The 16,873-nt window shown below is 44.1% G+C and overlaps 1 non-coding gene across 1 annotated transcript; it reads right to left on the reverse strand.

Annotated features, from left to right (window-relative positions):
• Nucleotides 1-1,812: 1,812 nt before the first annotated feature.
• TRNAP-CGG (transfer RNA proline (anticodon CGG)) lies at nt 1,813-1,894 on the reverse strand. The gene has a single exon. It is a non-coding gene; the product is annotated as a tRNA-Pro (tRNA).
• Nucleotides 1,895-16,873: the final 14,979 nt, after the last annotated feature.

The raw sequence follows: 16,873 nt of genomic DNA on the forward strand, positions 1-16,873 counted from the left end.
TATCATGGGAATCATCTAGTAATATTTCTTGAAGTTTTCATACTGCTTAATTTCATTCTTGAGGCAGATTTTGAGTCAAACATGTTGGAGTTGTCCCATTTTCATATCACTTGGCCCCTTTTAATAATATACTGTATATATTATTTTACTCTTTTCGAGAAGGTCCAAAGTTTTGACCAAGTAAAACACTGCACTGTGAACAGGATTTGCTTTCAAGTCCAATGCCTTAACCACTCGGCCATCACAGCCAACTGTTGAATAATCTATCAGATGTTTTTGCCATGTGAGCACAGAGGGAGAGCCTGTGAGAAGATTTTGGTGTAAGTTCACCTGAATCTCTACTGAACTACACAGCCATGAGCATGAAAACTAGACTGACTTACTGAAGAGAAAGGAGTGGTCTGAGATCAAAGAGTAGAAGGAGATGAATGGATTGTATATTGAGAAACGCAGAGATTTTATGGTTAAAATTGTCTTTGGTTTCCGCACACTGTCAGGGAATTAATCTGCATTGTTTTATTATTCCCAGCTTTTACTATATTTTCTTTTCACTAATCTTTCATGTGCAAAATGCAATCTTTTCAAAGGTTAAACAATGAACACGATTTCATCCAACATGAAGATTTCAAGTCCATCGTCTTAAAAATGCAGCCATCAAAATATATGCCATTGCTGATGGTTCTCAGTTGTCTTTTTGGAACCAGTTTAAATACTTTCATTGACTTTTTATTGCTGAAAGAAATTTGGTGTAGAGGATTTCCAGCAACCAATACATAGATTTCTATTATCTGCAAATGATGTCATCAATATCATGGGAAACATCTAGTAATATTTCTTTAAGTTTTCATACTTGTTAATTTCATTCTTGAGACAGATTTCGACTCAAATATACATAGTTGTCCCATTTTTATGTCTTGGTCCATTTTAATAATATACTGTATATATTATTTTACTCTTTTCGAGAAGGTCCAAAGTTTTGACCAAGTAAAACACTGCACTGTGAACAGGATTTGAACCTGTGTGGGGATTTGCAGCCATCACAGCCAATTATAGGCTCACTTTATCAGATGTGTTTGACATGTGAACACAGAGAACAGCCTGTGAAAAGATTTTGGCCTAAATTCGCATGAATATCTATTGAAGGATACAGCCATGAGCAAGAGAACTTGACTGACTTACTGAAGAGAAAGGAGTGGTCTGAGATCAAAGAGTAGAAGGAGATGAATGGATTGTATATTGAGAAACGCAGAGATTTTGTTGACCACGTGTTTCTCATGATTAAAATTGTCTTTGGTTTCCGCACACTGTCAGGGAATTAATCTGCATTGTTTTATTATTCCCAGCTTTTACTATATTTTCTTTTCACTAATCTTTCATGTGCAAAATCCAATCTTTTCAAAGGTAAAACAATGAACACGATTTCATCCAACATGAAGATTTCAAGTCCATCGTCTTAAAAAGGCAGCCATCAAAATATTTGGCATTGCTGATGGTTCTCAGTTGTCTTTCTGGGACCAGTTTAAAAACTTTCATTGACTTTTTATTGCTGAAAGAAATTTGGTGTAGAGAATTTCCAGCAACCGATACATAGATTTCTATTATCTGCAAATGATGTCATCAATATCATTGGAAACATGGAGTAATATTTCTTGAAGTTTTCATACTGCTTAATTTCATTCTTGAGGCAGATATTGAGTCAAACATGTTGGAGTTGTCCCATTTTCATATCACTTGGCCCGTTTTAATAATATACTGTATATATTATTTTACTCTTTTCGAGAAGGTCCAAAGTTTTGACCAAGTAAAACACTGCGCTGTGAACAGGATTTGAACCGGTGCGGGGATACCCCATTTGATTCCGAGTCCAACGCCTTAACCACTCGGCCATCACAGCCAACTGTTGACCAATCTATCAGATGTTTTTGCCATGTGAGCACAGAGGGAGAGCCTGTGAGAAGATTTTGGTCTAAGTTCACCTGAATCTCTACTGAACTACACAGCCATGAGCATGAAAACTAGACTGACTTACTGAAGAGAAAGAAGTGGTCTGAGATCAAAGAGTAGAAGGAGATAAATGGATTGTATATTAAGAAACGCAGTGATTTTGTTGACCACATGTTTCTCATGCTTAAAATTGTGGTTGGACACCGCGCACTGCCAGGGAATTAATCTGCATTTTTTTATTATTCCCAACTTTTACTATATTTTCTTTTCACTAATCTTTCATAAGCAAAATCCAATCTTTTCAAAACTAATACAATAAACTGAACATGATTTCATCCAACATGAAGATTTCAAGTCCATCATCTTAACAATGCAGCCATCCAAATATTTGGCATTGCTTATGGTTCTCAGTTGTCTTTTTGGAACCAGTTTATAAATACTTTAATTGACATTTTATTGCTGAAAGAAATTTGGTGTAGAGGATTTCCAGCTATCAATACATAGATTTCTATTATCAGCAAATTATGTCATCAATATCATGGGAAACATCTAGAAATATATCTTTAAGTTTTCATACTTGTTAATTTCATTCTTGAGACAGATTTCGAGTCAAACATATTTAGTTGTCCCATGTTCATATGTCTTGGCCCATTTTCATATTATACTGTATATATTATTTTACTCTTTTCGAGAAGGTCCAAAGTTTTGACCAAGTAAAACATTGCACTGTGAACAGGATTTGAACCTGCGTGGGGATTTGCGGCCTTCACAGCCAATTATAGTCTCACTTTATCAGATGTGTTTGCCATGTGAACACAGAGAAAATCCTGTGAAAAGATTTTGGCCCAAGTTCGCATGAATATCTATTGTAGGATACAGCCATGAGCAAGAGAACTTGACTGACTTACTGAAGAGAAATGAGTGGTCTGAGATCAAAGAGTGGAAGGAGATGAATGGATTGTATATTGAGAAATGCAGAGATTTTGTTGACCACATGTTTCTCATGCTTAAAATTGTCTTTGGTTTCCGCACACTGTCAGGGAATTAATCTGCATTGTTTTATTATTCCCAGCTTCTACTATATTTTCTTTTCACTAATCTTTCATGTGCAAAATCCAATCTTTTCAAAGGTAAAACAATAAACTGTGAACACGATTTCATCCAACATGAAGATTTCAAGTCCATCGTCTTAAAAATGCAGCCATCAAAATATATGGCATTGCTGATTGTCTTTTTGGAACCAGTTTAAATACTTTCATTGACTTTTTATTGCTGAAAGAAATTTGGTGTAGAGGATTTCCAGCAACCTATACATAGATTTCTATTATCTGCAAATGATGTCATCAATATCATGGGAAACATCGAGTAATATTTCTTGAAGTTTTCATACTGCTTAATTTCATTCTTGAGGCAGATTTTGAGTCAAATATGTTGGAGTTGTCTCATTTTCACATCACTTGGCCCGTTTTAATAATATACTGTATATATTATTTTACTTTTTTTGAGAAGGTCCAAATTTTTAACCAAGTAAAACACTGCGCTGTGAACAGGATTTGAACCTGTGCGGAGATTTCAAGCCCACCGCCTTAACCACTCGTCCATCACAGCCAACTGTTGAATAATCTGTCAGATGTTTTTGCCATGTGAGCACAGAGGGAGAGCCTGTGATAAGATTTTGGTCTAAGTTCACCTGAATCTCTACTGAACTACACAGCCATGAGCATGAAAACTAGACTGACTTCCTGAAGAGAAAGAAGTGGTCTGAGATCAAAGAGTAGAAGGAGATAAATTGATTTTATATTAAGAAACGCAGTGATTTTGTTGACCACATGTTTCTCATGCTTAAAATTGTGGTTGGACACTGCGCACTGCCAGGGAATTAATCTGCATTTTTTTATTATTCCCAACTTTTACTATGTTTTCTTTTCACTAGAGTTGAGCGAAACGGGTCGAGAAATTTCAAAAGTCGCCGACTTTTGGCAAAGTCGGGTTTCATGAAACGAAACCCGACCCTAGGATGAGGTCGGCCACGAGGTCGGCGACTTACGCACCAAAGTCGCGTTTCAAAAGTTTGTTTTGCGCTCTTTTTCAGCCAATCAGGATCCATGGACACTGTGGGCAATGTGATGACATAGGCAGGGGTCACCACCATCGTTCAGAACGGCATGCAAGTGATTGGCTTGCTTTGGTTGGCATCACAGGGGGTATAAAAGGGCGTGCACGCCGACCGCCATCTTACTTCTGCCGATCTCAGTATAGGGAGAGGTTGCTGCTGATTCTGTAGGGAGAGCGTTAGGCAGGGAAGAAGACAAAAAAACTGCTTCTGCTGCTAGCGATTTGGCCTGCACAACACACCAGTCACTGTGTGTGCAGTGCAAGGGGAGGCTATATAGTGGTGTATCAGTGGTGTTGGTTGTTGGGCTGCCTTCTGAGGCTTCCTGACATTCCTGCATTGCTGTTTACCCACTGCTCCGCAAACTGCGTTTTTAAAAGCAATCCCAATTTTTTTTTTTTGTCCTGCTGAGAAGAAAAAAAAACTGCTTCTGCTGCTAGCGATTTGGCCTGTACAACACACCAGTCACTGTGTGTGCAGTGCAAGGGGAGGCTATATAGTGGTGTATCAGTGGTGTTGGTTGCTGGGCTGCCTTCTGAGGCTTCCTGACATTCCTGCATTGCTGTTTACCCACTGCACCCCAAACTGCTTTTTTAAAAGCAATCCCAATTTTTTTTTTTGTCCTGCTGAGAAGAAAAAAAAACTGCTTCTGCTGCTAGCGATTTGGCCTGCACAACACACCAGTCACTGTGTGTGCAGTGCAAGGGGAGGCTATATTGTGGTGTATCAGTGGTGTTGGTTGTTGGGCTGCCTTTTAAGGCTTCCTGACAGGCTGGCAATGCTGTTTACCCACTGCTCTGCAAACTGCTTTTTTAAAAGCAATCCAATCTCCCTTATCCTCTAGTCACTTTTGTCACAGCTGTGACATCGAGCCTGTGACATAGCGCTCAGATATCAGTGGGCCTCACACAATCCAAAAGTGTCCAGTGTCCACAAGTGTCTGCAGAAATTCAAAATCTCCCTTATCCTCTCGTCACTTTTGTCACAGCTGTGCCATCGAGCCTGTGACATAGCGCTCAGATATCAGTGGCCCTCACACAATCCAAAAGTGTCCAGTGTCCACAAGTGTCTGCAGAAATTCAAAATCTCCCTTATCCTCTAGTCACTTTGGTCACAGCTGTGCCATCGAGCCTGTCACATAGTGCTCAGATATTCATTGGGCCTCACACAATCCAAAAGTGTCCAGTGTCCACAAGTGTGTGCAGAAATTCAAAATCTCCTTTATCCTCTAGTCACTTTGGTCACAGCTGTGCCATCGAGCCTGTTACATAGCGCTCAGGTATTCATTGGGCCTCACACAATCCAAAAGTGTCCAGTGTCCACAAGTGTCTGCAGAAATTCAAAATCTCCCTTATCCTCTCGTCACTTTTGTCACAGCTGTGCCATCGAGCCTGTGACATAGCGCTCAGATATCAGTGGGCCTCACACAATCCAAAAGTGTCCAGTGTCCACAAGTGTCTGCAGAAATTCAAAATCTCCCTTATCCTCTCGTCACTTTGGTCACGGCTGTGCCATCGAGCCTGTCACATAGCGCTCAGATATCAGTGGGCCTCACACAATCCAAAAGTGTCTAGTGTCCACAAGTGTGTGCAGAAATTCAAAATCTCCCTTATCCTCTCGTCACTTTTGTCACAGCTGTGCCATCGAGCCTGTCACATAGCGCTCAGATATTCATTGGGCCTCACACAATCCAAAAGTGTCCAGTGTCCACAAGTGTGTGCAGAAATTCAAAATCTCCCTTATCCTCTCGTCACTTTTGTCACAGCTGTGCCATCGAGTCTGTAACATAGCGATTAGATATCAGTGGGTCTCACACAATCCAAAAGTGTCCAGTGTCCACAAGTGTCTGCAGAAATTCAAAATCTCCCTTATCCTCTCGTCACTTTGGTCACAGCTGTGCCATCGAGCCTGTCACATAGCGCTCAGATATTCATTGGGCCTCACACAATCCAAAAGTGTCCTGTGTCCATAAGTGTGTGCAGAAATTCAAAATCTCCCTTATCCTCTCGTCACTTTGGTCACAGCTGTGCCATCGAGCCTGTCACATAGCGCTCAGATATTCATTGGGCCTCACACAATCCAAAAGTGTCCAGTGTCCACAAGTGTGTGCAGAAATTCAAAATCTCCCTTATCCTCTCATCACTTTTGTCACAGCTGTGCCATCGAGCCTGTGACATAGCGCTCAGATATCAGTGGCCCTCACACAATCCAAAAGTGTCCAGTGTCCACAAGTGTCTGCAGAAATTCAAAATCTCCCTTATCCTCTCGTCACTTTTTTCACAGCTGTGCCATCGAGCCTGTCACATAGCGCTCAGATATCAGTGGGCCTCACACAATCCAAAAGTGTCCAGTGTCCACAAGTGTCTGCAGAAATTCAAAATCTCCCTTTTCCTCTCATCACTTTTGTCACAGCTGTGCCATCGAGCCTGTGACATAGCGCTCAGATATCAGTGGCCCTCACACAATCCAAAAGTGTCCAGTGTCCACAAGTGTCTGCAGAAATTCAAAATCTCCCTTATCCTCTCGTCACTTTTGTCACAGCTGTGCCATCGAGCCTGTGACATAGCGCTCAGATATCAGTGGGTCTCACACAATCCAAAAGTGTCCAGTGTCCACAAGTGTGTGCAGAAATTCAAAATCTCCCCTTTCCTATAGACACCTTGTACCTTGTTTTACATTACTATATAGTTTGTTGGATTTTGTCTACATTTCTACCAAAAATGTGGAAGGCTGGTGGAAGAGGCCGTGGAATTGGGCGGGGGTTGGCAGCTGGTAATGATGGTGTTGGTGGTGGATCTGATGGTAGTGGCAAGAGCAAAATAGGACCGAATGCAGGAGGTGTTGAGCCTGCGTCATCGTCTGGCTACATAAGGCCTCGAACGCTTAGTTTTCTAGGAGTTGGCAAACCGCTTTTAAAGCCAGAGCATCAGGAAAAAGTTTTGTCTTACATTGCTGACTCAGCCTCCAGCTCTATCGCCTCCTCTTCTTCAGTTGTAAAAAGTAAAAGCACTGAGCCGTCATTGGAGGCTCATGTTCATGAACCACACCTTTCCTTGTGTCCTTCACCCCAACCAAGATTGAAGGATGACGCAGGCCATACTACTGATTACTCCATGGAGCTGTTTTCACATACCATGCCTGGATTATCAAGTCAAATGGTGAATTACCCAGGCCAAGATGAATCTGACATGGAGTGCACTGATGCACAGCCGCTGATGGATGATTCTGCTGGTACATTCACTCAGAGCACTACATTGTCCTCGCAGTGTACAGAGCCAGATTCTGACCCTGATGAGACTCAGGTGCCCCTTCCCGCACACTATACCACCATACACGATGACACAGAGGAAGGTGCACATGACATAGAAGAGGAGGTGATGGATGACCCAGTTGTTGACCCAGATTGGCATCCATTGGGGGAAGAGGGTGCTGCTTCCAATAGCTCAGATGAGGAGCATCCACAGCAGACATCGACATCGCAACAGCTGGTATCTGGCAGTCCCGGAGCACTCCAAAGACAGGTTCCAAACATCAAAAGAGTTGCTGGACAGCTTGTCCAGAGGGTCAAAAGATCACAGCGTGCTAGGCCGCAAAATGTCTGCCAAAGTAGGAAGAGTGCAGTGTGGCACTTTTTTGACCAAAATCCTCATGATCAGGCCAAGGTTATCTGTAAGAAGTACGCAAAGACCTTTAGCCGAGGGAAAAATCTGAAAAATTTGAATACCAGTTGCATGCTTAGACATTTAACCAGCATGCACTTGCAAGCATGGACACAACACCAAACCTCAAGTGCCACATGTGCAACTGATCACAACGAAGGTAGTCAGCAATGCTACATTGTTTCCCCCACTGTAAGCCCACCGGTTAGCACAGCAGCAAATGTTGAGGTGTCGTTGCAAGGCCACAGCAGTCAGGGAATCCCACTGTTATATCAACGAAAGACTGATTCTAGGCCATCAGAAAGAACACCAACTCCATCACCATCATCAACCCTCTCTCAGTCCGCCCTGTCCACCGCTACTTCCACCATATGCAGCTCTCAAGTCCAGCTCACCCTCCCAGACACTATGAGTAGGTCAAGAAAGTACTCAGTCTCTCATCCGCGTACACTGGGTTTGAACGCCCACATTGCCAAACTAATCTCGTTTGAGATGATGCCCTTTCGGTTGGTGGAATGCACAGCTTTCCACGAACTCATGGCCTATGCAGTGCCACGCTATGACCTACCCAGTCGCCACTTCTTCTCTCGCAAAGCCATCCCAGCCCTCCACCATCATGTGAAAGACCGCATTGTCCATGCACTCAAGCAGTCAGTGAGCAGAAAGGTGCACCTCACAGCTGATGCATGGTCCAGTCGGCATGGCCAGGGCCATTACGTGTCCATCACTGCGCACTGGGTTAATGTGGTGGATGCAGGGTCCACAGGGGACAGCGGTGGTGGGACAGTGCTGCCTAGCCCATGGTATAGGAAACAGTTGGCTGTAGGCGTTCGACCCTCCTCCTCCTCCTCCTCCAGATGCCAAAGCTCGTCCACAGTGCGCAGTCGTACGAGCACTCCATCTGCAGCTGCCACTGTTGCACACGATGTGTCCCCCTATCGAGCAGCTAGTGGAAAGCGTCAGCAGGCTGTGTTGCAGATGATGTGTTTGGGCAACAGACACACCGCCGAGGTGCTGGCCGAGTACTTGCAGCGACAAACTGAGTCATGGCTGGGCAGTGTACATCTTGAGGCAGGCAAGGTAGTTAGTGATAACGGCCGTAATTTTGTGGCAGCCATAGCCCTTTCAAAACTCAGCCATATACCTTGCTTGGCTCACACCTTGAACCTGGTGGTGCAGTGCTTCCTCAAAAATTATCCGGAGTTAACAGCCCTGCTCCAGAAGGTGCGAAGACTGTGCGCGCACATCCGCCGGTCGCCTGTACACTCCGTTCGTATGCAGAAGCTGCAGCGATTGCTCCACCTTCCCAACCACAGCCTCATTATCGACATTGCAACAAGGTGGAACTCCACCCTGCACATGGTGGAGCGGCTGTGCGAGCAGAGGCAGGCCATAATGCATTTGAGGGAGGATACACGACCAGGCACTTTGAGAGCAGACATGGAGTTGACAGGTGTGCAGTGGTCGAAGCTGAAAGACCTCTGTAAAGTCCTTCAGTGTTTTGAGGAAAGCACACGGCTGGTAAGCGCAGAAGACGCCATCCTAAGCATGAGCATCCCACTTATGCGTCTGCTCATGCAAACTTTGACGCACCTTAAGGAGCAGGCGTCTGCAGCCAATGTTGATGAGGAGGAAGAGGAGGAGGGAATCCTTGATGACATTCAGCCATTGTCTGCTCAGGGACCTCTCCTGGACGAGGTGGAGGAAGAAGAGGAGGAGGATGATGGGGATGATTACTTAGGGGAGGAGGATGCATCTCGTGGGGCAAGTGAAAATGTTGGCGTGTCAAGGTCTGGTACAGGGTTTGTGCGTGACTGGAGGGATGTGGATTTGCCAGAAAGTGCTCCTCCAACCAGCACTCGCAGTGCATCATTGACACCGGGAACATTGGCCCACATGTCAGATTATGCCTTGCAGATCCTAAAAAGGGACCCACGCATTGCCAAAATGATGAACAATGACGACTACTGGTTGGCCAGCATCCTGGATCCATGCTATAAAGGCAAATTACAAAACATCATGCCACAGGAGAACCTTGACCTAATATTGGCTAATAAACAAGCAACTCTGGTAAATTGGTTGCTTGAGGCATTCCCAGCACACAGCAGCGGTGATGGTTCTCACACGTACGGGCCAGGGGCAGCTTGGCAGAGGTGTTCGTGGTGCACACAGCAGAAGTGGCGTTGGAGACAGGGGTTTCATGACAATGTTGTGGACTGATTTTTCAAGTACCACTCACACAACTGGTAATACTGCATCGATGGAAAGTGACAGGAGACAGCAGTTGTCAACTATGGTTACAAACTACTTTTCCTCCCATATCGATGTTCTCCCACACAGGTCATTCCCCTTTGACTATTGGGCCGCTAAACTGGACACCTGGCCTGAATTGGCACAATATGCCTTACAGGAGCTCGCTTGCCCAGCTGCAAGTGTGCTATCGGAAAGAGTCTTCAGTGCAGCTGGATCAATCCTGACAGAAAAAAGGACCCGTCTGTCAACCCAAAATGTGGATGATCTAAGGCTGGTTTCACATTTGCGTTTTTTTTCGCGGTAATTTAGCGCTAAATAGCGCATGCGTTTTTTTTTCCTATACTTTGCATGGGATGCGCTTATGTGCGCATACACATGCGTTTGTACGCGTTTTACCGCGCATGCGTTTTTTTGCGGTATGCGCTCGGGCGCACAAAATGCAACTTGTTGCATTTTTTGTGCGTCCGATTTGCCTCAAAAAAACGCATGCGCGCGCAATGCGTTTTTTTACAGCAAGACACCCATTATAAGTCTATGGTGAGCATATGTGCGCATTGGCATGCTTATGTATGCGTTTTTTTGCACATGCGTTTTTTTTTTTACCATTAGTTTAGACAATGGAATTTAGGGGTTTGGGTAAAGATAGGGTTAGTTAAGGGGGTTTAGGGTTAGGGTTAGGGTCAGGGTTAGGGTTAGGGTTAGGGTTAGGGTCAGGGTTATGGTTAAGTATGGTTTGGTTAAGGGTTAGGGTCAGGGTTAGGGTTAGGGTTAGGGTTAGGGTCAGGGTTAGGGTCAGGGTTAGGGTTAAGTATGGTTTGGTTAAGGGTTAGGGTCAGGGTTAGGGTCAGGGTTAGGGTCAGAGTTAGGGTTAAGTATGGTTTGGTTAAGGGTTAGGGTCAGGGATAGGGTTAGGGTTAGGGTTAGGGTCAGGGTTAGGGTTAAGGTTAAGGTTAAGTATGGTTTGGTTAAGGGTTAGGGTCAGGGTTAGGGTTAGGTTTAGGGTTAGGGTTAGGGTCAGGGTTAGGGTTAGGGTCAGGGTTAGGGTCAGGGTTAGGGTTAAGTATGGTTTGGTTAAGGGTTAGGGTCAGGGTTAGGGTTAGGGTTAGGGTTAGGGTCAGGGTTAGGGTTAGGGTTAAGGTTAGTTAGGGTTTGGGTTAGGGTTAAGTATGGTTTGGTTAAGGGTTAGGGTCAGGGTTAGGGTTAAGTATGGTTTGGTTAAGGGTTAGGGTTAGGGTAAGGGTCAGGGTTAGGGTTAGGGTTAGGGTTAGGGTCAGGGGTAGGGTTAGTAAAGTCATGGTTTGGGTTAGTGTGAGGGGCCACCTAATGTTGGAAAAAAACGCAAACGCGGTAAAAACGCACTAAAAACGCATACAAACGCATAAAAACGCTGCATTTTTTTCATGCATGCTCATAAAAATGCTTGAAAAAAACGCAGCAGTTGTATGCTTTTGTATGCGTTTTTCAATGCGTTTTTTTGCGGGAAAAACGCGCTGCAAAAAAAAGCAAGTGTGAAACAGGCCTTACCTTCATTAAAATGAACCACGCATGGGTTTCCAAGGATTTTGTCCCACCTTCCCCTGATGACACATAGGGTGACAGAAAAATGGCTTGCTTTGGTCCAACTCTTCCTGGGACTTGACCTATTTCACCTTTTGCATCAGCTGAATGTCCAACATCAACATATGCCACTTTCTAAAACTCCCTAAGTGTGCTGCCTCCCCCCCATGGCCGGGGTCACCACCTAGCGCACGACACCATGCGAGTGCCGTTGCCCTGGACAGGTGGGTAGGCTGACTCTTGGGCGCAGGCACTGGCACAGGGTCCTTCATAGTGCAATCAAGTGTCTCTGACGGTGGTGGTGCACACCCGCCGTCAGACACACCGCCGTACTATGAGGGGCCCAGTGACAGTACCGACGCCCACGAGTGCTCCCCCCTTGCTTAGGCAGGGCCCCAGCATTTGCAATCTTTACCTCTCCCTGCTCCTCCGCTGTGTAGTCTGGGCCGTCAAATCCATACTGTGCCTGACACCGTCTGAGCCTGCCTCCTGATGTATAGACATATATTTTGAATGTGTACGCTATCCATACATGTTATCTGGGGATACGGTACCCTTTCTAACCTTTGTGCAATCACGTGCAATCCATACTGGGCCTAACACCGTCTGAGCCTGCCTCCTGATGTATAGACATATATTTTGAATGTGTATGCTATCCATACATGCTATCCGGGGAAACGGTACCCTTTCTAACCTTTGTGCAATCACGTGCAATCCATACTGGGCCTAACACCGTCTGAGCCTGCCTCCTGATGTATAGACATATATTTTGAATGTGTACGCTATCCATACATGTTATCTGGGGATACGGTACCCTTTCTAACCTTTGTGCAATCACGTGCAATCCATACTGGGCCTAACACCGTCTGAGCCTGCCTCCTGATGTATAGACATATATTTTGAATGTGTACGCTATCCATACATGTTATCCGGGGAAACGGTACCCTTTCTAACCTTTGTGCAATCACGTGCAATCCATACTGGGCCTAACACCGTCTTCCTGCCTCCTGATGTATAGACATATATTTTGAATGTGTACGCTATCCATACATGTTATCCGGGGAAACGGTACCCTTTCTAACCTTTGTGCAATCACGTGCAATCCATACTGGGCCTAACACCGTCTGAGCCTGCCTCCTGATGTATAGACATATATTTTGAATGTGTACGCTATCCATACATGCTATCCGGGGAAACGGTACCCTTTCTAACCTTTGTGCAATCACGTGCAATCCATACTGGGCCTAACACCGTCTGAGCCTGCCTCCTGATGTATAGACATATATTTTGAATGTGTACGCTATCCATACATGTTATCTGGGGATACGGTACCCTTTCTAACCTTTGTGCAATCACGTGCAATCCATACTGGGCCTAACACCGTCTGAGCCTGCCTCCTGATGTATAGACATATATTTTGAATGTGTACGCTATCCATACATGTTATCCGGGGAAACGGTACCCTTTCTAACCTTTGTGCAATCACGTGCAATCCATACTGGGCCTAACACCGTCTTCCTGCCTCCTGATGTATAGACATATATTTTGAATGTGTACGCTATCCATACATGTTATCCGGGGAAACGGTACCCTTTCTAACCTTTGTGCAATCACGTGCAATCCATACTGGGCCTAACACCGTCTGAGCCTGCCTCCTGATGTATAGACATATATTTTGAATGTGTACGCTATCCATACATGTTATCTGGGGATACGGTACCCTTTCTAACCTTTGTGCAATCACTTGCAAGCCATACTGGGCCTTACACCGTCTGAGCCTGCCTCCTGATGTATAGACATATATTTTGAATGTGTACGCTATCCATACATGTTATCCGGGGATATGATACCCTTTCTAACCTTTGTGCAATCACGTGCAATCCATACTGGGCCTAACACCGTCTGAGCCTGCCTCCTGATGTATAGACATAAATTTTGAATGTGTACACTATCCATACATGTTATCTGGGGATACGGTACCCTTTCTCACCTTTGTGCAATCACGTGTAATCCATACTGGGCGTGAGAACGGCTGGCGAGCTGTTAAGCAAGCTACAGCACCTGTGGTTTGCACACGTAAGTTTTTCATTTTTTCAGGAATGACGGTTAGGCCTAATTCCGGAACTGCGGTTGACCTGCACTTACTGGGAAATCATTGTTCGCGGGTAATAATTGTAATCAGTGATCCCCATCACTAACGTTGTTCAGCGGGTTATCTGCACCTGTAAGCGACAAACGCTGGCCTTTTCAGTGTAGCGCACATGCAGCCACGGACATGTAAGGGCATGACACACCAGTTATTGGCCAATCTCATGTGCCAGAGCCTCACGTGTCCCTCTAGTAAGCCGGACTCGGACCGCGGGGCATGACGGAGTCTCGTTCGTTAACGGAATTAAGCTTGCAATGTGTGCATCTGTTCTGTAGCTGGCATGGTTGAGGTTTCCCAGGTGGAGTCGAATTTAACCGTAGGCTCCACTCCTGGTGGTGCCCTTCTGGACATTCCTTTAAGGTTCAGCTTTGCAACCATACTGCCCACGTAAAACAAACACTTTGCCTTCATGAACGCTGTTTGGAGGGTCATGACTCGTGGGAATAACGCCGCCCAATCAGTTAACCTGCTAGAGAGATCGTTCATTGCTCCCAAGCATGACATCACACTCCCTAGGAAGAAGGTAATGCCACTGAGGCGACCGTACTCCTGGGGGCGACACAAGTGCACTGATGCCCAGCCACTGCTCGATGAATCTGCTGGTACATTGACCCAGACCACTAAATTCCCCTTGCACGCTACACGACCTGAATCTGACCCTGATGAAACTCAGGTTACCCTTCCCATATACAGTTCCATCTTACACGGTGACAAAGAGGAAGCTGCAGATGAAAGTGCAGGTTCGGCCCACCCGCCATCAGACACACCACCGTACTATCAGGGGCCCTGTGCCAGTGCCATCGCCAACGAGTGGGCCCCCCCTGCTTGCTCAGGATCACAGCACTTGCAAAGTTGAAATACTGTGCAGTGAGATGGAAGATGGGGACAACGAGGAGTCCAGGCAAGTACAGGGATTCCCTAGCGAGGAGACTTATTTGATTGTTTTCAATGTTGGGACAGCAATTTTTGGGGAGCACTATACTCTGGAGAATTATAGATGGGGCCCACCATACACTGGAACATTCCAAAGGTGGACATCAGACACTGGAGCAGCATTTACAGGGCCCATTATACACTAGAGCATTAGAAATGGGGCCCATTATGTTTGGAGCATTATTTGGGCCCATAAGACAGTGGAGCTTCATCCATGGGGACCAACATATACTGTAGCATTATGTGGAGCTCATCATATACTGTTTCAAACATTATATGGGACCAATGATTTTGTATGGAGAAATAGATGGGCCTCGTCATGAGATGTAAAAAGTGAGGTATTTTTCATTGTACTATACCGCTATTTCTCTGCCATATCGGAGCATGATGAGTTGTGGTATGTGTTAAAGGGGCGCTCTTTCACCCAGGGCACATGAAAACCTGGAGCCAGCCCTCCCCCCCACAACTTTAGCCAAATAACCCCCATTTTTCAGTGCTTAACTTGTGTTATGAAGTTAATTAAGGTTGACAAGCTTAAGTAAGAAGAATTGATGCTTTTTGGCATTGAAATGGGCACTGTAGGTGTGTTTCCTGTCCTCCTCTCACTGCCGACTTTTATTCCCCATTGACTTACATTGGGTTTCGTGTTTCGGGACGACCCCGACTTTTCCCTATAATCGGACGATCTTGCTCGACACGACTTTTGGAAAAGTCGGGTTTCACGAAACGAAACGCGACCCTAAAAAACCAAAAGTCGCTCAACTCTACTTTTCACTAATCTTTCTTAAGCAAAATCCAATCTTTTCAAAACTGATACCATAAACAACATGATTTCATCCAACATGAAGATTTCAAGTCCATCGTCTTAAAAATGCAGCCATCAAAATAGTGATTTTGTTGACCACATGTTTCTCATGCTTAAAATTGTGGTTGGACACTGCGCACTGCCAGGGAATTAATCTGCATTTTTTTATTATTCCCAACTTTTACTATATTTTCTTTTCACTAATCTTTCATAAGCAAAATGCAATCTTTTCAAAACTGATACAATAAACTGAACATGATTTCATCCAACATCAAGATTCAAGTCCATCGTCTTAAAAATGCAGCCATCAAAATATATGGCATTGCTGATGGTTCTCAGTTGTCTTTTTGGAACCAGTTTAAATACTTTAATTGACATTTTATTGCTGAAAGAAATTTGGTGTAGAGGATTTCCAGCTATCAATACATAGATTTCTATTATCTGCAAATGATGTCATCAATATCATGGGAAACATCTAGTAATATTTCTTGAAGTTTTCATACTTGTTAATTTCATTCTTGAGATAGATTTCGACTCAAATATATTTAGTTATCCCATTTTCATATGTCTTGGCCCATTTTAATAATATACTGTATATATTATTTTACTCTTTTTGAGAAGGTCCAAAGTTTTGACCAAGTAAAACACTGCACTGTGAACAGGATTTGAACCTGTGTGGGGATTTGCGGCCATCACAGCCAATTATAGGCTCACTTTATCAGATGTGTTTGCCATGTGAACACAGAGAACAGCCTGTGAAAAGATTTTGGCCTAAATTCGCATGAATATCTATTGTAGGATACAGCCATGAGCAAGAGAACTTGACTGACTTACTGAAGAGAAAAGAGTGGTCTGAGATTAAAGAGTAGAAGGAGATGAATGGATTGTATATTGAGAAACGCAGAGATTTTGTTGACCACGTGTTTCTTATGGTTAAAATTGTCTTTGGTTTCCGCACACTGTCAGGGAATTAATCTTCATTGTTTTATTATTCCCAGCTTTTACTATATTTTCTTTTCACTAATCTTTCATGTGCAAAATCCAATCTTTTCAAAGGTAAAACAATAAACTGTGAACACGATTTCATCCAACATGAAGATTTCAAGTCCATCGTCTTAAAAATGCAGCCAGCAAAATATATGGCACTGCTGATGGTTCTCAGTTGTCTTTTTGGAACCAGTTTAAATACTTTTATTGACTTTTTATTGCTGAAAGAAATTTGGTGTAGAGGATTTCCAGCAACCAATACATAGATTTCTATTATCTGCAAATGATGTCATCAATATCATGGGAAACATCAAGTAATATTTCTTGAAGTTTTCATACTGCTTAATTTCATTCTTGAGGCACATTTTGAGTCAAACATGTTGGAGTTGTCCCATTTTCATATCACTTGGCCCGTTTTAATCTTTGGACCTTCTTTTCGAGAAGGTCCAAAGTTTTGACCAAGTAAAACACAG

Source organism: Dendrobates tinctorius, unplaced genomic scaffold, assembly GCF_039654945.1.
Source record: "Dendrobates tinctorius isolate UK_male_01 unplaced genomic scaffold, ASM3965494v1 ptg000151l, whole genome shotgun sequence".
Classification (NCBI taxonomy): Eukaryota; Metazoa; Chordata; class Amphibia; order Anura; family Dendrobatidae; genus Dendrobates; species Dendrobates tinctorius.